This window comes from Microtus oregoni, unplaced genomic scaffold, assembly GCF_018167655.1.
Source record: "Microtus oregoni isolate MIOR12 unplaced genomic scaffold, Mior012 000038F_ref0000394, whole genome shotgun sequence".
NCBI lineage: Eukaryota > Metazoa > Chordata > Mammalia > Rodentia > Cricetidae > Microtus > Microtus oregoni.
In genome coordinates this window covers 12,933,359-12,958,764 of record NW_024543097.1, presented here as the reverse complement: position 1 = coordinate 12,958,764, position 25,406 = coordinate 12,933,359, and the positions used below count along the sequence as shown (strand labels likewise).

The 25,406-nt window shown below is 41.9% G+C and overlaps 1 protein-coding gene across 2 annotated transcripts in view; it reads left to right on the top strand.

Annotated features, from left to right (window-relative positions):
- Fer (FER tyrosine kinase) overlaps positions 1–25,406 on the top strand; it is a 315,759-nt gene that overhangs the window by 254,079 nt on the left and 36,274 nt on the right. The window lies entirely within an intron of this gene.

Below are 25,406 nucleotides of genomic sequence, written 5' to 3'. Positions count from 1 at the left end.
CTGTGTAGTTATCATATGAGAATGTCAGCAGACCTTCCAATCACAGAAGCCCACCAAAATATATTCCTTTCTCATTTTCTAAAAAAAAAAAAAAAAAAAAAAAAAAAAAAAAGCCAAGAAAATATGAAGCTCTGGGTAGTTTGGGAAGTTTTTATAGTCTGTAAAAAGATTCTGAGAGCCATTTCCAAACACTGTTAAAAGAGATCCCATTCTCAACCGTGGGTGCAGCTCAGATGTACTTAAGAATGTTACTGAAACTCTTGTCTCTGGACTGCTTCTAAGGTGCTTCAAACTGTGGTTTTCTGTATCCATCCTGTGAGCCTCTTGAGGCGGAACCATGTTCTCTTCATGTTGAAGAACATCCTTGTTGCCAAGCACAGTGCCTGGCATGTAGTAACTCATGCATCAGACAATTAAATGAGGGTTAAGCATAAAAGAATCTTGATATGTTTTTAACAACACAAATTATTCTTGATCTTAATATTTATGTTTTATGATATATGGAAGGAAAATAAATCTGCCTGGTTTGCTCCAGAAAATATACTCAAAATATGATCTGCTATTAAAGCGGTGGATGCCTTAATATGCAAGAGGAAAACCATGGAGAATAAATTAAACAAGATACCAAAAAAAGAATATATACATATATAAGTCCTAAGAATGGCACCTGGTGGTGTCTTAAGTGAAGGTGCCGTTCTAAGAATGAAAGTGTTTGTCCCTGCAGAGTGATCTGTATATGCATAGTCGTGAGTGGCATTCTTCACATGTTGCCTCCCACTGTCTCTAATACACAGAGACTTGCTATGCAGTAGACCAGGAAAGGCCTTGTCTTTTGTAATTTGCTGCGGATGCAGTGAGAAGACGCCAGTAGGCAGGTTGGAGAGGTGACTCAGCAGTTAGAGCACCTGCTGCTCTTGCCGAAGACCCTGGTTCAGTTCCCAGCACTCACATGGTGGCTCACATCATCTGTAAATCCAGTTTCAGGGCATCTGATGTCCTCTTCTGAACTCCATGGGCTCCAGACACACATGCAGACAAAACACTCATACACATAAAGATATATCTTTTAAAAAGTTTTGAGAAGCCATTTAGCGCACAGAAGACTAAAACTGACATTGGTAATTCTTTTGAGTTTCCCAGTGCTGTCATTCACTGGTTTCCATTTACCCTGTCTGGATCATTATAGCACTGCAGATATATCAGCGTATAAAGGTAAACTTTATTAAAATGGTAACATTTAATAATGCTGGTTTCCCGTTTTTCATGTGGGAATGTCAAGAGTTGGTGGCTTCTGAGGACAGATGGAGCTTCACTTGAAGCCTCTGAAGAGAATAGGTGGACATCTGGATCCCTGCTCTAGAACTTCATCTTCAGGGCCAGAGCTGAGCTACTCTAGGTCTGTGCTTCACAAGGTCTTCCCTCTGCCACTCACCTAAAATACCGTCAGATGACAAGTTCTGAAAGAGAACTAGAAGCATTTAAAGGAGGATCATGGCCTCTTCTCAAGCATTGGATCTAATTTTCCTGAGACTACGCTCAAGTCCTACTCCACGGGCTGCACTCCCCGTTGCTTCTGTGTTCTGTGTCTTTGGTATTGGTCATCTTGTCATAGTCACAGCAGAAACCTGACGTAGTTGCTTATAAAGAAGAAAGTACTTTGAGCTCACAGTTTGAGGTTCCGGCCCATGGCACTATTGCACATGGGTCTGTGGCAAGGTGCCACATCATGCCAGGCTGCTCCCTTCATGGCTGCTCCATAGTGAGAAGAGGGGAAGTGATAGAGTCCTACGATCCAGACGAACCAGGAGGTATAATTTCAAATATAAATTCCAAATAGATTTAACTCTTAACTATAAATATAAAATATGCTGAGGCAGGCGGATCTCTGTGAGTTCGAGACCAGCCTGGTCTACAGACCTAGTTCCAGGACAGGCTCCAAAGCCACAGAGAAACCCTGTCTCGAAAAACAAAAACAAAAAAAAAATATATAAAATATGCTGAGAAGAATTATTTTAATTTCTGGGTTCTATCACATTATCCATTCATTTGAGATTATTGTTTGGTAGAATCGGCTCAGTTACTAATGAGTTGTCTAAGGTGAGGGGGGGTGACTCCTGGGCTCCCGAACTCCAAATTGAACTTTACGGAATAGTCATGCATGGAAAAGGACTTGTCTGGACACCACACAGTGAGTGGCATTTGAGTAACAAGTTGTATAGGAAATGCTCCTCAGTCTGTGAGCTTTTTGAGACTTGTGATAAAGGTGGGTTTTTTAAATGTTGGGTTATCCAATTTAGAATTGTCAGATTAAAGTTATTTGAAGGAATTTCTTTTTTAAATTTTAATTATTATTTGTGTGCTTGTGTGTGCTTGTGTGATGACTATGGGCACATGTGTGATGGATATGGGCTCATATGTGATGACTATGGACATGCATGTGATGGCTATGGGTACGTGTGTGATGGCTATGGACATGCATGTGATGACTATGGGCTCATATGTGATGACTATGGACATGCATGTGATGGCTATGGGTATGTGTGTGATGGCTATGGACATGCATGTGATGGCTATGGATACGTGTGTGATGGATATGGGCTCATATGTGATGACTTTGGACATGCATGTGATGGCTATGGGTATGTGTGTGATGGCTATGGACATGCATGTGATGACTATGGGCACATGTGTGATGGATATGGGCACATGTGTGATGGATATGGGCTTATATGTGATGACTATGGACATGCATGTGATGGCTATGGGTATGTGTGTGATGGCTATGGACATGCATGTGATGACTATGGGCACATGTGTGATGGATATGGGCACATGTGTGATGGATATGGGCTCATGTGTGATGACTATGGACATGCATGTGATGGCTATGGGTACGTGTGTGATGGCTATGGACATGCATGTGATGGCTATGGGTATGTGTGTGATGGCTGTGGACATGCATGTGATGGCTATGGGTACGTGTGTGATGGCTATGGACATGCATGTGATGGCTATGGGTACGTGTGTGATGGATATGGGCATATATCATATCTGGAGATCATAGAGCAATGTTCAAGAGCCCATCTTCTCCTTGTCTTCCACTGTGGAATCCAGGGATTAAAGTCAGGTTATCAGTGTTGGCAGCACACTCTTTTACCTAGTATGCTATCTTGTTGGCCCTTCAGGCATTTCTGCCAGTAAGTTTCATATTAGTGCTCAACCACGCAGATTTTGTAGGATTCTTCTTCCAGGAAAGAGTCCTCTGCTCTTTTTTGAAAAATCAGAAGTGTCAGCTTCTGACGACTGATTTCTGATACTCTAATTATTAAAATTTTTAGTCACTTTTCCTTTCTCATTAAAAAAAATGAAGACTTTTTAGTGAAGTCTTTTCTTTTTTTCCCACACACTCTTCTTTTTTCAAGCCATGTTAAACATCTTTGTGATTAGCATATTTTATTTCTGGTATAAAAAATTTCATCAAGAGGGCTTTCATCCAAAAGAAGACATGAGGCACACCTAGACACCCAGACTGTGACATGGAGCAAACTGAGAAGCCAAAGAAATTAGATGCAGTGGTTTAGTTTAGGAAAACATGTCTTCGGATGGTCCGAAAAATGAGAGAATACAGTCTGTCTGGGCCTGTAGGAGTTACCATCTGTTCCCCTGACCGCCTCAGTCTGACCGCAGCTGTGTTCTGGGGAGGTCTTCACACTTCCAAAATGTCTAGCCTACACTAGGGAGATGGGAACCCGTGAAGTTATTTGTTGCCAGTGTCTTTACTAGTGGATGCTGATAAGTAGCATCTTTCTGAGCCCACTTAGAGCTATACCAGAATCGTTTGATATGTGACCTTGGTGGAAGGCTTATCTGTTCCTGTCGCTTCACAGAGTTTTCAGTTTCCCCCTTTTAAGGGAAATTCTGTAAGATGATCAAAACAAAATGATGGTGTCCATGGATTACTCTGATTCTCTCTGTGAGCACAACTTGAGTTTGTCATCCAGAGTGTTCACAAATGCATTAGACTCCTAGTTCTAAGACTGCCCATCAGCATGACCGTGTGTTTAAACGCTGCTGCCCTGCCTCGCTCAGAGAAATAGTTGTGTGTATCCTGCCCTACCGATGGCTGTGACTGCAGGCTGCCAGCCTTCTGTGATCGTTGTTACCCGTGTAGCTGCCTGCATGAGCTCTTGCACTGCCTTTGTAAGTAAAGACAAATGCGTAGTTTGAGTGCAGGCAAATAGAATTGTAAGGATAATGTCATTTTCTACTTCTTGTGTGTAAAAAACTATTCATTAGGTCAGAGTACTAAAGCAGAGCGAATAATAGCAGTAAGAACCCTGTGTGTTACGATGCTTTCTTCTCAAAGGTCAAAGAACAGAAGAGAGTGGAATTTGGAGGCTTACGATAAAAAGTATTTTGCTACTTTCTGTCATAAGTACCAGAGATCTTGGAAGGGGACCTACTGTGAGACAGTTTGTCCCAGCATCCAGCTTTCATTTCATCTTAACAGATGGGGTCTTTACCTTTATTTGAGAGACTGTGAGCATTACTGATGCTTCCCAGCTCACGGTGCAGCTCCAATACTCGAGGGTTGGAGGGGAGAGCTGAATTCACATTCTTATCTTCGCTGCTTTGTTTCGGATTCTTAACCTATGTATTAAACATCCCAGTGTCTGTGGGTCCTAAAAACTCAGTGCTAGCAAAGAAATATAAGGCCAAGAAGAACAGAAACCAGGGCCTGGAGAGATGGCTCATTTAGTAGCTAAGAATGGGCACTGCTCTTCCAGAGGATCCACAATCAGTTCCCAGCACCCATGTCAGGCAGCTCACCACTGCCTGGAACTCCACCTTCAGGGGGTGACTATGGCTTCTGAAGACACCACACTCACCTGCACAAACCCACACACTCTGGAGATGGTACACCCACATGCACAAACCCACATGCTCTGGAGACGGCACACTCGCATGCACAAACCCATACAGTCTGTAGGCACTACAGTCACGTGCACAGATCCACATACAGACATACACATAGTTAAAAATAATTCTAAAATTCTTGTAAGATAAAAAGCTCCTAACTGAGCTCTCAGCTGGGAGGCCTGGAGCAGCATAAAAACCTTTATTGTTATGAGTTTTGCTGTTGTTGCTGCTACTGTTGTTTTGGTAAAAATTCCCATGCAGCCCAGGCTTATTAGATACTCAAGGATGAACTTGAACTCCTGATCCTCCTATCTCCTCCTCCCAAGTGTTCCTCTTGCAGACCCACACCATAGCAATGGATTCCTCTCTTACCCTGAAGACCCCCCCCCCCAGGAACTCAAGGTTTGGAAATACTATCTGTACTTTTTCTCTTACATATTTTTAGATCTCTTTACATAATATGGTGGACTGAAGTGTATTGTCAGCTATTTTCTGGATAATTATGCAATCATAATGTAGTCACTAAAAAAATTGTGATTAAAAAGTCAGTTTATATACATACAGACATGAGTCTGTCTACTAGAACTCTTAAAGATGTACTTTTATTTTTAATTACATGTGTGTGGTCACGTGAGTTCATGTGCTCACCGAGACCAGAGGCCTTGGGTCTCCTGGCGCTGGAGTTAGAAGCAGTTACTAGCCGCCAGACATGGGTGCTGGGAGCTGAGCCTGAGTCTTCTGCAGGACCATTATATGCTCTTAACTGGTGAGCCGCCTCTCCAGCCCTGTCTACTGAGTTTTCCTGAGGGACTGAGTTTACTCCGTCCTATGGTGGTTGTACTTTCAGTGAGAATTTCAGCCCATTCCTTCCCCTTTCTCAAACCCACGCATAATTAGGATGGGAGCATACTATCGGCGAAGACTGAATGTAAATTGCTCAGCACGGTGCCTAGCACGTTCTAGCGTCTATGAAAATCAGTGCAAATGTTGTGTGTGTGTCTGTGTCTGTGTCAGCGTGTATATGAAGAAGAGTGTATGTGCTCATGTGTGGAGGCCAGAAGACAAACTCATTATTCCCCTCAGGTACCATCTGCCTTGTTCTATGAGACAAGGGACCTGGGCCTTACTGCTTAGGGTGTGCTGGTTGGCCAGAGTTCCCAGGATCTGCCATCCCTACTGCCTGAGCACTTGGATTATAGATTTACACCACTGTATCTTACTTTCTCGTGTTTTTGGCTAGAAAGCCCCTTCCTAACTGCCCTGTCTAGCCAGCCTCAGTCTAGAAACTTAAGTCAATTTTAGCAGCAGCAGTAACAACAGTGGTTCTAGAATGTTTAAGTAACAGAAGACTGGATTTTTTTTTCTCTCTAATCCTTCTAAAATGCTCAATGTTTCATTTGTAAATCTCCTCTTGTATGGCTCTGTTACTTAAGGGTAGGAGTTTCAGAGTGACAGCATTCTCTGCACACCACAGCTTTGCTCCTAAGCCAGGCCTGCTTCTGAGGCATTGTCTGTTTTTCTCCAGGACCCCTGGCTCCCCGGAAAGGAGCAGCAGTCAGGGCTGACACCACAGCTCTCAGGGGCAGCTCTTTTCCTTTGCAGTGTTCAGAATTCATACCTTTCTCAGTGTTCTTCTTTACTGCTGCCTCCAGTAATTGGGTTGGTTCCAAAACGATACTTTGGGTTCTACTCCTTGACCTGTAGCGGATTCTCTGCGGAAAACTGCAGTTACGCTCCTGGAGATAATCACATCTGTTGTCTTTAAACACTCCTGTTGCAATTGGCGGTGGCTGCTTACACACAGAGGGCATTCACCTTCCTCCTCCCCAGTCACCGATGCCCCATTTTATGTGCATTGAGGGTGGAGGCTATGGTCTCCATGCTCAATCTTTATGTGGTTTAGTTTCCATTCCTCTTGGAAGGGCTGAAACGAACAGGATGAGTCTCCTGCCTGCTTCTGGAGACACCACACTGCTTGGAAATGGGAGTTTGACATGTTGCTTTGCACGCTGTTCCTCTTAAAGCTCAAATACGGATAGCAACAAAAAGTTGTAGGCTGAATTGTCTTTTTCATCTATCTACAGAAGGACTGGTTAATGAATAAGAATGTATTGCCTGTGCTTCCTCACATGTGCAAGGACAGACCTTTTCAACCCTGATCTCCGTCAGCCACCCAACAGGTTCTCACTGAACTGTTTATGTTGTGCCAAGCACAGCAGTAGGTGTTACACGTATCGTTATATGATTTATAGTCGGGTAGAGGACCCAGATAAAGTCAGGTAAAGAACCAAATTGATATCCACTAATATGGCGCATGCTGGGGTAGAAGCAAGCAGAATACAAGTAAGAAAGTCTCACATAGCCCAGTGTCGTCATGTCAGTAAGAACTCAAAGAGTTAGCCGTGTGACTGGGCTACCATGGTGCTCAGCAGCCAGAAGGAAGGCCCTAACAATTCTGTTCCAGCCTAGCAGGTCTTGAGGCTTCCAACACGGAATCCAGTTGGTGCCTACTGCATTCCCATGATGGAGAAATCCTAAGGTGATCTCTCTTGATGTGGTAGACATTATTGGTGGCATTTATTGTATGTGCTTTAGTTGTGCATTGCCTTCCAGCATAGACATAGGCATTCTGGGAAACTGTAGGTCATTGGCAGTGCATGGTTTAATAATAGTATGAAACTCCAGGTGTGAAATATTTTTAAACTCTTCATCCTTATGTATCAGTTATGTGCTTGCTAACTTTGCTTCTCTTTTTTTCAACTTTTGACCCTTAGCAGTAGAGCCCATGTCCTGGTAGAGCCATCATAACTGAGGACCTAAGTCTGTACTGTGTACAAGGAACTGTTGGGTGCCAAAGCTACGGATGCTAAAATGATTCGTGTGTGGTACCTGTCTATTGTTGCTATATTTCAAGCAGATTATTCATGCATTTTTTGTTGCTGAGAATTACTAGTAATTTTATATGTCACTGAGTGTCATGAATGGCCATTGCCAGCAGGAGGAAATAACATTTTATACAACCATCTCATCCCCCCTTTTAACATTTATTTTTTATAATTTATTTATTTTATGTGCCTTGGTGTTTTGCCTGCACATATGTCTGTGTGAGGGTGTGAATTCCCTAGGAACAGGAGTTGAAAACTGCCCTGAGAGTGCTGAGGATGAGCCCGGACCTCTGGAAGAGCAGCCAGTGCTCTTAACTCCTGAGCCATCTCTCCATCACCATTCTTGTAGTGATAGGGTGAGCAGGCCTGCTTTTTGTCCTGCCCGGCTCCCTCATGGCTAGCTTAGCCCCAGAAATAATTAAACGGAAACTGTATTCATTTAAACACTACCTGGCCCATTAGGTCCAGCCTCTTTTTGGCTAATTCTCACATCTTGATTAACCCATTTATAATAAATGGGTTAATTAATAAAGCAGTTTTCTTTATTAATTAACCAATGAAAGCAACAGATAGATAGAAGACCCTCCTTCATCAACCCCTCCCTTTAACAGTACCACTTCCTCTGTGCTTTATTTTAACCTTCCCTAGTTTTATAAACAATGCTGTAAATTCGTTTTCACAGATCTGCAGTTTGCCATTGAAGCTGCTGTGAACCCTAAGGGCATCCTAGCAGCAGCATTGGCTGCAGCCAGGCCTTGAGTATGAGTGGAGCGCGCTCTGCTTCACCCCAGCCCGGCCTTGAGTATGAGTGGAGCGCGCTCTGCCTCCCCCCAGCCCGGCCTTGAGTATGAGTGGAGCGCGCTCTGCCTCCCCCCAGCCCGGCCTTGAGTATGAGTGGAGCGCGCTCTGCCTCACCCCAGCCCGGCCTTGAGTATGAGTGGAGCGCGCTCTGCCTCCCCCCAGCCCGGCCTTGAGTATGAGTGGAGCGCGCTCTGCCTCCCCCCAGCCCGGCCTTGAGTATGAGTGGAGCGCGCTCTGCCTCCCCCCAGCCCGGCCTTGAGTATGAGTGGAGTGCGCTCTGCCTCACCCCTCTTTCCCCACTCGTGGTCACATACGTATTTACTGTACTGTCGTGAAAAACTGTCATGCATACAATTCTTAAATCAGGAAATGTATAAGTGACTACATAGTCAAACTACATCTTTACTTATAATCATGTTTAAAAATATCTTTGACTATTTCCAGGTAGTGGCTTTGGGGAGGATATAAAACAACAGACTTTTCTTAATTAAGGCACTCCTTGTAAACACTTTAAATGTCAGTATGGGATTCTAATCTGTTTTCCCTGGTTTCATTAATAATGTGATGCTTTTCTGCTTTCTATTTGAGAATTACTGAATTAAAATCAAGAAAGAAAGACAGGGTAATCATTGTCATACTTGTGGTGCCTGCCTTCCTATTGACAGCGTCCATTTTACACTGTTCAGGCTTGAGTGGGGTGTTCCAGAGTTGGGACTGCAAGTGATAACGTGCCCATGTTAATATTAAGCAGTTTCCATGTGCTAATTAATTGTAAACTACCAGAGTATTTACATGCCAATGTACTAAAGTTCACACTGTACAGGCTAAAATGGTTTGTACTGTTTGTATTAGCACATGGATCACACTGTTAATATGCTTTCTATCAAAATCAAAAGAAAAATTTGGATTGGGAACTTTACAAAATGATCCTACATGTGTATGAAAAATATATATGCCGTGAATAAACAAAAATAGTCTTAGTTGCTAAAAGCAACTGATACACGCTTAGCTTAGTTGTATTTTAGTCAGTGCTGAAGAACTTGTTGAGCTGGTTAGTGTCATGGGCACTGCTTAGTAGAGTGTATAAACTGAGATGGCTTGGCTGAAAGACAGAGCCACAGACCAGTTAGAATTCAGGTTCTGTTTCTTGTCCAGCATCTTCAGTTTTCAGTGTGTTGCCAATGTCATAAAGTATTTCCAAGCATTACCTGAAACAAATGTGCCTAACTAAAGTATGTGTCCACAGTGAATATACAGAAATTGGCATAGTTATTGTTGCTGTTATTTAAGTCTTCTCTGAAGATTGAACCCAGCATGCTGCTGTCAACATTGAGAGCCAAGGGCAGGCCACTTTAGAAACTTAAAAATTAGCAAAGACCCAGAAATCAAAGTTATCACCTGGTACCAACTCAAATGCTGCATTTGGTGTTATGGAATGTGGCACCTCCGTCTTTACCTAAAGGAAAGCTATAACAAAGTGAGAATTATTTTTCTTTTTGTAAAAGAGACAACTAAAGTAAATAAATAAGTTGCTACCATAGGAGTATATTTATCATTCATTTCCTTAAGCATGCTTGCATGCTTAGATTCTCTCCTGCAGGATTAGGCTCTTGCATGCTTAGATTCTCTCCTGCAGGCTTAGATTCTCTCCTGCAGGCTTAGATTCTCTCCTGCATGCTTAGATTCTCTCCTGCAGGCTTAGATTCTCTCCTGCATGCTTAGATTCTCTCCTGTAGGCTTAGATTCTCTCCTGCAGGCTTAGATTCTCTCCTACAGGCTTAGGTTTTCTCCTGCATGCTTAGGCTCTTGCTTGATTAAGCCCCTGCATGCTCATCACATAGCAGTTGCTCTTCTCGTAGGTGGGGGATTAGACTGTAACAGAGGATACTTCCTGCCTCATATTCTTCTTTATTCCAGTGGAATTCCAGGTCCTGGCCTTAACTCCGTCAGGCGTCAAGGACAGGTTGGAGGAGTAATAGAAGCTTCTGGTGCCCCAGCAAGGGAGTCAGCTCTCCTTACCTGTAAAACACCAAACCCCAAGGCAGAGCAAGAGGACAAACCCCATTGCCCCCATTCACAGGAGATAGGTCACTTGAGTCCAACTCAGGTAACATTGTAATTCCAGAAGCCTCAGTTAGTACATGGTGCATAGGGACATTGACTGAAAAAGACCAATAACATGAAATAAATACAGCCCAGGGGAGAGCTGTCCATTTATCTTCCGTGTTCATTATTACATAATCTGTAAAATGATTTCCATCTAACTCATTTGCAGAGGGCATGTACAGTGTAAGTTTTCATGTGTTCTGATTTTTGCTGGAAAGGAAATAGCTATGTTGTTGGAAAGGAGTTCTTTATCTTGTAAGTAAATTGTTAATTTGCAATCAACAGTAAAAGAAAAGTCTGTAGTCGCCTAGCCTTCATTTCAGAGTACTCCTCTTAGAGCAGAATAGAGGTATGAAGATATAAACAGTGCTCAGGATTTATAGTGTGGTTCACAGAGCAGGGGCTTCCATCTTAATTATGAACGTCAGCCTAGTCACAGCACCAACAAGTGACTGTCACAGCAGGTGAGTCCTAAAAGGATTGGTCTTGGCAATTCCAGGTGGCTCAGACTCACAGCCTGTGAAAGAGCTTGGGTGTCCTTGATGGAGGTGCGGTCTTGAAAAGGATTGGAGCGAGGGAAACAAGAGCTTTGGGCCAATGAGCTACAGGATCTTCATAATTCCTTTTAAGAACACTGAGAAGGGCATTCTAGAGCTGTTTATCAGAATTGCTCGGGACAGTTCTACTACAAGCCTGGCTTACGCCTTCCTCTATAAACTAGTCTGATTCTTCACCACTGGGACTCACTGGGCTGCTGCTGTCCCAGGGTTTCCCCTTCTGCCTTCCCCTTCTGGTTTTCTCTGTTGCTGCGTAGAGAGGCAAACAGTCTGCACTCAAACGTGGAAAAGAATGTGAAGATGTCTGAAGCTCTGCTGTGTGGCCTGGGCATCCCTGCCAACCACAAACCACACTGAGGTAAACTGGGAGCAGGATAGCATTATAAGTGAGTGTTTTAAAAGGTATATACGTTTTTAAAAGCTATTCTAATTCTGCCTTTCCTCCTATGTTTTGGAAATGTATGGAAAGACAGTAACACATACATATCACATGTAAAGCAGGAATGTTTCATTTTATTACTGTCTGAGACATTTTCTCTAGAAAATGATCTCGAGAGTAATGATAGAGTTGAACTTAGCTGGTTGTAGCTTGCAGTTTATTCTCCTATGTAGATTGTCATCTGATTCTGACAGTAGTCAAGGGAAGCAATTATCACCGTTGCGTGAGTGAAGGAACACAATTTGCGTGAGAATACATGTGCTTCCAGGGCTTTGACCTCAATATCGACTTCCAAGTCTGATCCTTTTTTTCTCGTTGTAATCATGTTTATGCATATATCAAATTGTATTTCAATAATACTGGAAACACATGGATTTTAGTCCAAGCTTTAACTCAGTTACCGCTGTGACATTTGTATAAATATTACTTCCTCAAGAACTTGTCATCATTGTAAAATAATTTTGACATCGATATGAAGCAGAAAGGAATCCTAATATAATATTAGGTAGTGCAGACTGTACAACCTGTCTATTTAAAACTACTGTTTGCAAAGCCTTCATTTCCTTGAAAGTAAATTGTGTCTTCTACAAGCAGATTGCCTTGTCTGCTCACTGAGGCTCTCTTGAGCCTTTGTAAAGGAAAGAGACATGGGGACAGAAGGAAGCCTTTATCCCAGCTTAGGTCATGCAGGGATGTTTTCTCCACAGCAGAATTGGGCATGCTAACTTTAATTCTAATTTGCGTGTGTGTGTTTGAGTTTGTGTGTGAGTGCATGTACACTGTGTGTGTGTGTGTGTGTGGATGCACACACATGTGCACAAGTGCATGTACATTTATGTATGGGGGAGGTCTGGGAGAAGGAAAGGAAATGCACCAAAACTGATCTCTCACTCTGAGGCTAGGCACCAGTGTGCCCATGTGTAGTCAGATTTTGCTTTGGGCCAGCAGCTCACAAACAACACAGAGGCTTATTATTAATCACGAGAGCTTGACCTTAGCTTAGGCTTGTCCCACTAGCTCTTAAAACTTAAATTTACCTGTTTCTAATCATCTGTTTTGTTGTGTGGCTTTTTACCTTTATTTCATTTCTGTATGTCTGACTCCCCCCATGTCTTGCTGACATCTTGCTGGTGTGATTCACCTGCCTAGATTCCTCCTCTTCCTCCTTCTCCCCAGAAATCCCGCCGATCCTCCCTATATCACTATTGGCTGTTCAGGTTTTTATTTTACCAATCACAGCAATACGTCTTCATACAGTGTACAAATATTGCTCAACACCTCTCAGTGGATGCTCTCCCTGGGGTTTACTGGAGTTGTTCTGATGAGTCTGCCTGCCAGACTTCGTTCTCTGTGCTCATGTCTAAAGCTTCTCCTAAGTTGTCACTCTTGGCCTAGCTTTTGGGAAAGGATCAGGGTTAAGACAAGGCTAACTTCTAACTGTAAAGAATAAGGCCCTGGAGGACCTCAAAATTGTCATGAAGTGTAGTGACTCTCTCATCCACAGAAGGAAGAACTCATCTGATAGAAAAGAGCCACAAACAAAAATAGAAATAATAGTGGTGGAGAGGTTAGAGACCCATAGAAGGCAAGTTTTAAAGCTATCCTATGGCTGCAGCCCAGAAGATGAACAAAGCCAGTTTTTTTTTTTTTGTTGTTGTTTTTTTTTTTTTTTTTTTTGGTTTTTCGAGACAGGGTTTCTCTGTGGTTTTGGAGCCTGTCCTGGAACTAGCTCTTGTAGACCAGGCTGGCCTCGAACTCACAGAGATCTGCCTGCCTCTGCCTCCCAAGTGCTGGGATTAAAGGCGTGCGCCACCACCGCCCGGCTTACAAAGCCAGTTTTTAATTCCACTGCTGTTATGGGGACTCAAAGGCTGTTTGGTTCTCTTTCCCATGTGTTCTGGGCTCTGCTCTAGTAGCTAGTGAATTGTCTAACTTGGGAAGGATGTGGCCTAGCATCTTCTGAAGGCAAACTGATACTCTTAACCCTGGGGAGACCCTAATTGATGCATCCTCACTGTCCCCCGGGAAGGGGGAAGCATGTCTCCGCATGCAGAGAAGACAGGGAAGCATGTCAGGTAAGGAGCGAGTGCACAGCACACACAGGGGAAGGAAGGAGTCCAGGGATGGGGGGCAACTCTACTTCTGCTCGGTGAGGAAGGAAAACACTCTCTGAGTTACCGTGGGGCACTTGCAGGTCTTAAGATTTCCATAGTCCATAGTATGTGTTAGTAGTTTTATGTTTCTTGATATAAACATTAGCAAAGAGAGTAAAAAGATGTTAGAGGAGAAATCCATAGGCATGGAAGAAGGTACAGCTTCCAGGAACAAGATAAAAATCTCTGGGTATCTAAGGTGTAGCCTAGAAGATGAAGAGCATGCAATTACTTGGTGATAATCCTTATACAGTACATATTAAATTATTTCATTACATTCTGTTTTTGTCCATTAATTTTTAAATGAAAGAAAAGGAAACATTCACTGAAGATCTTGTTGTCAACTATAAGCCTTAGATTTAGTTTTCCACTAAACTCATTTTTATTGCTTGAATTAATGTTGCTGTCAAAATTATTCATTTCTCCAGTTGTTCCTTCCTGTGGAGGCTCCACTTGATGTTCACAGACTGGGTGCTGTGGGGTCACGTGCCCTTTCAGAGTTGGCCTGACCTATGACAGGCACATCGTGAGTTTCAGGAAGGACTAAGTGGTTGCCCTCCAAGACTGTATCAGAAGTGAATGCAGGTTCCTAGGGAACTGGGGCAAAGGAGAGGGAAGGCCTCACACAGACTCTGAGGGAAGATCTTGTTAACATGACTGAGGGACCTGTGGTGTTAGAGGACCTCAGAGAGGGTCAGCAGCAGCAGGACCAGAAGGATGTACTTGAGCTGGTATGCCTACTAGAACATCTAGGAAAAGGAGTGGACTCCAGATAAAATATTGGGGTGGGGGTGAAATCTATAAAAGTGAGACTGGCCAATACTTAGGTGGCCATTGAAGCCACTGGAAAGGATGAGATTTGTAGGTGTAAGTGGGTGAGGGCTGAGGCCAGAGCAGCATCTGTAGAGAGGGGAGCCAGTGAAAAATTGGACTTAAAGGAACCCAGTAGGCCCAGGCTTTCTCTCAACATAACGACAATCTCTTTCAGGCCCCCTTTGGGTTATTTTCTGAATCTCTGTCTTGCTTTCAACTCTGCAAAAGGTTCCTATTGCAACCTCATTTCAAAAGCTTCTCATTCTTCACAGCCCAGAAAGCTTGCTAAAAGAGAGAAATAGTCCTATTAGACATCACCAAGGTAGCATTTTTAAGGAAATACAGCTTGACTGTTATTCCATTTTCAGATGTCAGAACTGGTTCTTATTTCACTGTTTTCTCCTATTACAATTTAGAAGTTTTCTGGTAAGTCAGCATAAAAATCGTGGTAACTCTATGCCCTATTACGAAAGCAAACCTCTCGTGTTCTTCTGGTATGCTGCGTTGTCATGGGAACAAACATTTTGCTGACGTGTTCTCAAGCTTAGTATTCTGACGAATTGGCCCGGGGATAGAAATCGATTGAACACTTCTCCATATTACAATGGCTAGAGTGAATATCAGTTAGGATGATGGGAAACCAGCTGAAGGCCAGGGCCTGCACAGTGCTGGGGAGATTGCAGTGTACAAACTGAATTAAAGAGGGAAGGCAGCTGTCAGTCATTAGCTCGCTGGTGAGTGTATAATCGAATCATATCAGAAATAAAGGCCAAATTACTTTTCTCTTGCTCCCTGCAAAGGCTCACGCTGCACTCGTCTATAGTTCACACATCTGTAGTGCACAGGAAGCAAGACATTTCTGTTATAAATGTGAGCTGGTGGGGTAGACAGTGAGAGTGCCTGGGTTTTGTTACTAACATTGTAAGTCTATATTTTCTTCTGTGCACACAAAAGAACCATATGCATATTACATTAAAAAGCAATGAATTATTTTCATGGCTCTTAATGTTTTCAATAAAGCTTTAGACAGAAAAGAATGGGTAGACTGAAATATAACAGACTTTTTACTGTAATAGACTAAAATTATGTATGCCTTCCTATTATATTGGATAATTACACAAATACAAATAAAGACAGAAAAGAAAATACATTCTCTGAAGCAACATCGTGGCATCTTGAGCGGAACTAACGAGGCTGTCACTTGGAAGGTCACCTTTCTTGTGCTTCATTTGGTCAAATATGTTATTCAAATTACATGGAAAAGAGGTTTGTAGGATTATATAGTTCTTTACTAGAGCCCAGACATTGTTTTAAATACAAAAAAAAAAAAAACAAGAATACCATGCAACTACCAAACATGGTCCTTTAATTTTCCGTCAGAAAATTATTAATGATTTTTAAGCAAGCAGAAAGAAAATATAAACACTAAAACCTTTGTTCAAATGGTTTGGTGTCCAGTGCTGCCCCTCCGGCAGCCTTAGAGTTCAGATGTATCTTCGAACATAAGACACTGGATAATAGACCAGCAGAGCCTCTTTGAATCCCAGCCCTCCGATGGTAGAATGAATTGGAAGGAAGAGATTGTCACATGGCCAACATAAAAGTCCCGTATGCTGTAGTAAGTGGAGACTTAAGGGTAAAGCACCCTTCTCAAAACCCGTCTTTGCCCTCTTGCTTGCACAGAAAACATCATGGACCCTTGGACCTCTGTGATGTCACCTCTCCTGACTTGGAAAAAGTTGTAGGGTCTGGTGGTTGCTATGAGCAGACCAAAGTCTGTTCAAAGATAACACCTAATGGAGGGAACATAACCAGGACAGATGGGTGGTCTGTAGAGGTAATGTGGAGAATTCTCCCTGACACTGGGGAGGAGTAAGCAATTTATAGTTTATAATACAAATTTCGCTTTTCATAATTTTCATAAGCCATATTAGTGATACCCTTTTTCGTGAATTAGGATTGTTTATTAGGAACGAAAAACGTCATAAGAGTTTCAAGTTTTATAAAATATTTGAAGATTTTGATGACAAAACTGAACAACCACAGTTGGTACTATAGACTAACTGGAAGCGACGCCATTCTCTAACCATGCCAGAAGGTAGAAAAGCTTTGACTTTGTATTAGAATATCATAATTTTTTACTCATTAGTAAATAGCATGAAATCTTTGGTGTTGAGAGTCTTTGTAGTTGGCCTTTGTTCCTCCGTGTGCTGGGAGGAAGCTTTGCTTCCAGCTGTACTTTGTTGTCTGTCTGTTGAGGAGGGGTCTTGTGTGAGCTCAGCTCCTCTGGCCTGCTGCTCTATGAAAATGACGCTCTTGGGTACTGGGTTATAGGTGTGGTTCCCAAGCCCAGCTTTCACAGAACTCACTTAGGAACACAGAAAAACCGCTCTCCATCTCTCCCATAAACAGAGGTAGAGAACTTGCCAGTCTACATGCTAGCTCCTAAAAACTGTTTTCTAGAAGTGACAGTTATGACTAACTCACATTTCACTGACCAGATCGTGTTCCATAACTATGCCTGAGTATAGAGCAGTAAGGGTGAATCCTCCTACAAGGCACAGCATCATGTGTTTGTGACCTGTGGCATAGCTATCACACCGGTTCCTTTATGTGCTACTCCAGCGATGTGTGTATTATTTCTTAGTTTATTTATGGTTTTAAAACCATAAATGTCTCCAAGCACATCAGCTGGAGAGGCCTTGAACCTCATGGCCATCTCTTCAGTATGTCAACCAGAAGGTGGAGGCCAATGTTCATTTTTCTTGATTTGTTACTACTGAAAATTATCACCTCCTCTATAGTTTTAGAAACAGCATCCTTGATCTTTTTTAGGAGATTGAAGATAGAATGCCAGCAACAGCTATACAATCTGTTTTTGTTCTGTCATTTACATAGTAAGGTCTTGTTTTGTTTTGGGTGGTCGTGGAATTCCTGCTTTATACTGGAATTACCAACAGATTAAAAACTGTGTCAAGAGCATCACTAGTGTTAGAGCATTTGAAAGACCTGATCCATATCTGCTTGCCTAATAATCTGACCCATCTCCCTTCTCTTTATGGCATCAGTGAATGACAAGGATGAATATATTGCTTGACTGCTGAATTACTGAGCAAATATGGGTAGGAATTACATAAAGAAGCAGGCTCTGATCTAGGGTTTTATGGAATAAATGTGGTTTTAGGGATTGTAAAATTTATTTAAGAAATTAAAAGAGCCATGCTTGAGGATTCTGCAAAGGATGACACAGCTTTATGAGTGTTCACTGAGCTAGTGCTGTGCAGCAGACTGCTGAACACTCCAGGCAAACACACACTGTGTTACAGGTAGTGGGGGCTGGAGAAAAAGTCAGCCTATGGAATCAGAAGGCAAATTCAGTTGGAGAAGAGAGGGGAGGCAAGTTCTTGTTGTCACTGTGGTCTTCAGCCATGGTGTCCTTTTGTCCTTTCTACTTGGCCTCTTTTATGAAGTCTAGTATTGGGTTTCAGGTTCATTTATTTGATTGTTTGGTTTTAAAGTAAAAAAATGTAGTATATTAGAATTGTATATTGTAGTCTGTTCCAGATAATGAGACCCTAAAATGTTTGTCTTTTTAATGTTATGTGAGTTGATTGCCAGATAATGAAATGGATTGTTGAGGGGTTTTGTTTATCTGTTGTTTGTTTTGTGGGGTGGGATAGGGTTGTCCTGTCACTGAAGGTAGAATGCGATGATTTTAAGTCAGTGACATTGCATTACTTCTGACACTCTGCTGTAGGCAAGAATCTGTCTGTGCTGGGTGACATGCTCCCCTTTCATTAAGACTGAGGTCCCAGTCAGGACAAATTCTAGGAGCTCTGCCATTCCACTAAATACCTCGAACAGCCAGAGTCAGCACTTGGAACCTTCTCAGGATATCAGGAAGAGTTTCATTAAGGAATGAGATGCTGGCTGCTCTAGCCAAAGCCACCCACAGTCACGGAAAAGTGAACAAATAAAGTTTATCCTCAGTATAGACATGTAGTTCTCTTTACGCCAGTCTAGGGGATGGAGATGCCTTCTCTAACGAACCTGTGAGTATCGAGTTAAAGGACAGATAGGCAAAACATTTGAGATCAGGCCTAACAAATATCTAATATAAAAACGTTTTAAATTTGACCTACATTTCATCCCAGAACATTTACCTTCCTAACATGTCGATTCAAAGATCTTTTCCTCAGCTCAGAGTTCACTCCCTCCACAGCCCATCTGTCTGTCATCCAGGTAGTCCCATCCTGCCTGCCTGTCTCTAGTCACCTGCACTTGTGTGCACATTTACCCCCCACAAAGACAGTATCCCACATCATTTCCAACACTGGGTGTAGAAGAGTGAGGACTGGAGGCTGAGAGGACCAAAGGGGGCAGAGGAGGTTAGTCAGGAATACCCAAGCACAGGCAGACAGAGGAGGAAGTTCTGGGGTTCCCCAGGAAGGAGAGGCAATCAGCTGCTCCAAACACAAAGGAATGCTGGGGACAGGTTGATCTGAACCATGCATGTTATATGCTGTACTGCATCACACCACCCCCATAAATATGCATCACTATACACTTTAACAGCGCTTCAGGGAGCAGTGATGCTAACTTCTGTTTCGATCTGGATGTACTGTGTACATGCAGAGTTATTTCACTGTACTCCGTGACAACCTGGTGAATACCAAATGACTCTTGTTCTGGTTAGTGCTATAGGAAAAAACGAACAAAGCCACAAACCAATGTCGTATTGCCACATAGCCTACGTTAGGGGTCTGATGAAGGATAAAAGACCACAAGGGTATATGTACATACTCAGAATTAGCAGGGCACATACTCAGAATAGGAGGCCAGAGGCATTGGGTCCCTCTTGCAGCTACAGTTTCAAGCAGTTGTGAGCCACCTGACATGGATGCTAGGATTGAACTCAGATATGCTGCAAGAATGGACATGTTCTCAACCACTGCCATCTCTCCAGCCCCTCGATAATGTTTGAAAACTATGTCACAAACGCCACTATAGGAAACTATATACAGAGGCCTCCTTTTCCTTTGCCTGCGTGTGAGCTTTCTGACAACTCTAGGGTTGAATGTGTATGAAGTCACTGACACTTCGGTGTGTTCTAGAGGACAAGGTGACCTGCGCCAGGGCTCTAAAGGAAATCAACTGAAATTTCTCGACCGTGAAAACCTCCTCTTGGCCGAGTTCTAGCTTATAAATTTCATCTCATTTGGGGAACTTAAATTTACCTTTCAGCCAAGTGCTTCAGTGCCTGGTGTTCTCAATGTTTTTCCTTCCATCAGTTGGAAGGAACTTGCCTCACCCTCCAGCCCCCACCGCCACCTCACATGCCAGCCTCCTGACTAAGCCACCTATCTGAGCTTTTCCTGTCTCTCCATGGAAGCAGAAAGGAGACACCCCGTTACCAGTGGATTTAACAATCAGACCCGGGGGATTTCTTAGGAGGGCCTTGTTCAGTGAGATAAAACTTCTGAGCTTACTCGGGAGGGGCAGATTTGTGGAAGGAAGTCCATGTACGTAGAGGATGTTCTTACTGGACTTTATTGCTGCCACTGATGCCGCAGTGCTCAGGAAATGTATGTTAATGTTTTCCTCTTGCTTTTTAAGGCCTTGAGTTGGATGGGCTGAATATTAAAGCTATTTGATTGCTAGAAAATAGACCCTACATTTTATAAACTGCATGTGATTATTTTTAAATGAAACAGAACTTGTTATAAATAACAGTGAAAATTAAGCAAACTTACATCTTGGTATATATTTTTAAGTCATGTACAGTTGGCATACTAGCTAACCAGAGCTAAATAATGGATTTTAATAAAATTATGAAAAATGTAAATCATAATTTTCTACCTTACTTATTTGAGTTTAAACAAGAAAGGAAGACTGGAATTTTATAGTGAAATAAATTTTGTTTTTAGTATCTCTTATTGGTTTCCAATTCAGTATTTTTTACTGGCTTCCAAATGTTTCTTAGCAATGAGGTTAAGACCTGAGATCAGATCTTTTACACACAGGACCACAATGAGAAATTCTCTGATCTAATCCAGCTGCCATCAGAGATAATAAATACCTTCTTTCCAGGTCACTGACTTCCATACTACTGTTGACCACTAATCTTTATTATTGACAGAATCTCTATTATTATAGCCAGATTTTGGATGATAATCACTTTGCCTGCCTTGTTCTTTCTATAAACAGTAAATTTCATTCTTTCAGAATCTCGAAAATATGAATTTGTGGTATTTTCCCAGATATTGTACATATATGAAGTTATGATTTGTAAGACATTATATAAGTCATACAATTATCTGTGCCTAATTAGAGCCAGAGAGTTTTTCTCAAAAGTGACACATTGGCTAATGACTTAGGGTCTACATGAAGTAGATGCGGGATTGACAGAGTGAGCCGTGGTGTGTGCAGTGCTGGCCCATATGGCAGCTGTGGCACTGGCACGAAGGCTGCCATGCTGTCTGCACCATCACCTCAGAGCTGGTGAGTCAGGAGGGAAACCGGTAGGTTACCAGAAGACTCAGTGATATGCAAAGGAATGATTAAAGACAAACAGATTTTCAACACCACCATGAATAAATTCAGAAAATATATTAGAGAAATATATAATGTATGTGGCAATGACAATTATGATTCATAAGGATTATAAATCAGTATGGTTAGTGCATGGAAAAATAATTGTATAACTTTATAAACATAAATTTAATATAGATAACATTATATTTGAAACATGCTAAGTCCAAAAGTCATTAGAGAAATGTGAATTTTTTTTAAAAACTGGGTATCTTTTTTTAAAAAACTGCAGATGATAAAAATGAAAAAGAATAGCATGAATCAGTGGACGAGAAGGAAAGTAGCTGCACATATGCCAGTACTACAGTGCCAGCTGCAGCCTCTTTGGCAATCACTTAATACTGTAATTCTCAGAAATCATGACTTTGTGTCTACTTTGTTGCGTTGTTTTATTTCTAGGAATCTATTTTATAAAACTGATAACTACATGAAAAAGATACGTGTGAACAGATGTCTATTGCAACATGATCCATAAAAGAAAAGTGTTTTATTTAAATTATGGTCTGTTCAGTAATAGAGTTTAAATGTTAAGTGTTTTATTTAAATTATGGTCTGTTCAGTAATGGAGTCCTGTAATGTAAGAATATTTGTTGGCAAGATAAATTTTCGTACTTTAGTCTTAACTGAAAAAGACAAGCCAATTTTCAGATAAGATACCACTTTCTTGATATTTTGCATCTTATAAATTTGTACACATAGCCATGTATATTCTACATAGATAATTTATATGTTTTTAGAGAGAAAATTTTGGAATTCCAAAATATCAAAAGTCATATCTATTTTTAGATTCCAGGTAAATAATTGCATATATTTACAAGACCAGGTGTTCAATCCTAGTGATACAAAAAGAAAATAAAATCTTTAATTACAAAGTCAATCCATCTTTAATTATGTATTAAAAGGGTTTCATGTTGTGCATATGGTTGTTGAAATGCATGATATGCATAATGGAGAAATCCATAACTGGGTACACTTAGGTTTTAGAATATATAATTTACCTGAAAGGTAATTTTCTAGCAGCTCCAGCTCTCAGGAGAATAATGAAGAAATCAGCACTGGGATATAGGCCGGTGGGTAAAGTGCCTGCTGTCCAAGCATGAGGACGTGATTAGAGACCCCATAACCCACATAGAGCCAGATACAGTTGCACACACCTGCAATCCCGGTGTCTGTTGGAGACCAGCTTTGACAGAAATACCACTTACTAGAGTAGGGGCATGAGGATCAGAAAATAAGGAAAGAGTACGAAGATGTGAATGAAAATAATAAAATAGAAACATAGGACACAGGGAGGGAGTTCCAGTGAATACTGAAATCCATGCTCTTTTATATCCCAATACATCAGGGAGAAGAAGACAAAAGACTGCCTTAGCCTGATACAAAGAACAACTAGAACAGCTACTTGCTTCAGTACTTTGAGCCATCAAGCAATTAATCCATGATTTAAAAAAAAAAAAGCATTTTATCTAGACCAGGTACCCTTGAAGGCAGCCACTCCCAAAGTCAAACTTCTTATTTCAAAAGAAGGAGCAGAAGTAGGCTTGAATTCTCTGACCTTTGGTCAGGGGGTAGTGGTTCTACCTATATGCACCATCTTAATGTCAAAAGGACCAAGACCAAGTAACTACACCCTAGGTCAGGCTGTGGAGCCCTGGTTGTTGTCAACAACTTTGAGCAACCTCAAACTCTCTGACCTTCAGAGAAGGTGGAAATAGGGTTACATTTTTGGGCTTCCACAGGTGTTCCTTCTGCATGATGGAGTTGGAGGCTGGAGACCCCCAAAAACTCAGGACTCAGCAGGCCTGATATGCACAACAACAAATAAATACAGAGGCCCTGTCTCTAACAGAGTGGGAGACAAGGCTGGTACCTGAGCTTGTCCTCCGACATCTGCACGTGTGCTGCCTGTGTGCATGCCCACATTCAAACACACACACAAATAGGAAAGATGTGTGAAAGATAGCTGAAACCTAAATAAAGCCATTAAAGCCACCCACTGACACCCTGATAGTTTGCGTAAAGAAACATTTAGGCATTTTTATTTTGACTTCAAGCTTAAGTCTCATAAATTGGGTTTTTAGGTTCTCAGATTTGAATTAGAAAATTAGAGAAGCTGGGCGATGGTGGTGTACGCCTTTAATCCCAGCACTCGGGAGGCAGAGGCAGGTGGATCTCTGAGTTCAAGGCCAGCCTGGTCTACAAGAGCTAGAAGCCAGGACAGGCACCAAAGCTACAGAGAAACCTTGTCTCGAAAAACAAAAAATAAAAAATAATTAAAAAAATAAAGAAAAAGAAAAGTAGAGAAGTTGAGGGGGGGTGTAGACCAGGGAGAGGAGACAGGAGACTTGGAAGCAGGAACAGCAGTGAAGGAAAGGGGCAAGTTCTGAGGTGAGGGTAAGTAGAGTCTGCCGAGACAGTCCCTCGGGTGTCTCTCTCATAGACCACCTTGTTGTCCTCATTGTGATTTCCTTAAATCATGGGGAACATGTGACCTCGCTTTCACTCTGCTTAAAGGTGTCCAAAAGTGTAACAGAGTTTTACCAAGTTTTTCATTAAGGTAACTACACCTTTATCTTGGCCAAAATACTGAAAGTGGATCTCTGCTGCCTCCTTAATTGTCCACTTCCTGTGTTCTGATAGGTGGAAGTGTCAACACCAGAGAAGCAGCAGCCACATGAGATGGCTTTGAGATGCTAAGATGAGAAAGGCCAAGTTTTATTAAGTTGTGTGACCTAGGAGACAGGATAGTCCGTGGTGGCGCTGTTTTACTCATTGGTAAGAATGCCACCTAGCCAAGGTCAGTCAGGGTCTCTAAAAGCCAACATAAATTAAATAGATCACTTTCTCTTTTCACTTGTGTATTTAAAGAAAAGGAAGGGCATAAATGTTGTGACATGTTTATTCCTTAATCTCAGCAGGCTGTCTATGCGACAGTATGTATAACCTCATTAATAATGCCTAAATTTGAGGCAAATGCCCAAAGTCTGTCCCTGAGACAGTGTGTGTGAGACAGTCCCTGAACCTAAGAGACTGACCAGCTTGGCTGTGTTCAGTGGTTCAGCCCGTCCCTCATCTCCCAGGGGCAGGCTTCTCTCATCCATCCTTTCTCCTTAAGTGTGTCTTCACTTGGGCTGGACCTTGCTGTCACCAGTCACATTTCCTCCAGGGAACCCTGTTTCTCGGCTGAGCTTGATCACCCGTCTTACTATCTTATCACCTTATTATGACACTAAATTAAGCTTATTTGATGTCCTTTACCCCTCACCATAGACTTACAACACTCTCTAGAGTATGCATACTAGCCTGAATGAGCCCTGGTTTGTTAAGTAGAAGACAAGCAAATGCTGCATAGACTTTCTTAATGTCTGCTGGCTAATTCTTAAATAATAAGTATATATTTTAAGGTCTGAGAAGCCAGTATCTCCTTAAAGGGATTGCTACCCCAGTACACACACTCATCCTTAGTATTCTCATGCCCTGTAAATTACCTGAGACATGATTAAAGATGAAGTTTCTTGGTTGTATTGCTGGTGTTGGAGTAGTAATTTGTGTGTGATATTTTAAAATGTTTAAAAGTAGAACTTGTTAAAAATCCTTACCAGACTCACAGCATGAATTATTATTACTCAGTAACCAGAATGGCATTTTATAAACTATAATCATATATGCAAAGTAATGAACTCTAAAATAATAAACTATAGATATGAACTTATCTTCAGCTAGTTCTTTGTCTCTTTGATGGTGGAAATAGTCTGAAATAGTTTAAAATAGTCTTGCCGAATAAAAAATTATTGTAATTCACGAAATAATTATTTTCTGCTGTGTGATATTTTTGATGTAAGTTTTAGATTTTTAAAATCATACATCTGTATTTTCAGTGTCAAGGCATGTAGGGATAAGTCCCGCCCCTTAAGGGGCGTGTTCGCCTCGGGCTAATGTCTGCCTATAAATTTGGCGAGCAAGCTCCGAGCTCTCGCTTCTGCTTTCCTGGTCTCCGCGGGAACGGTGGTTCTGTAAGTCTATTTCTACATTAAAGCTATATATATATTTTTACACTCTGTCTGCATTCGTTTACGCCGCTACATTTTGGCGCCCAACATGGGGCACGAACCCACGACCCTGGGATTAAGAGTCCCATGCT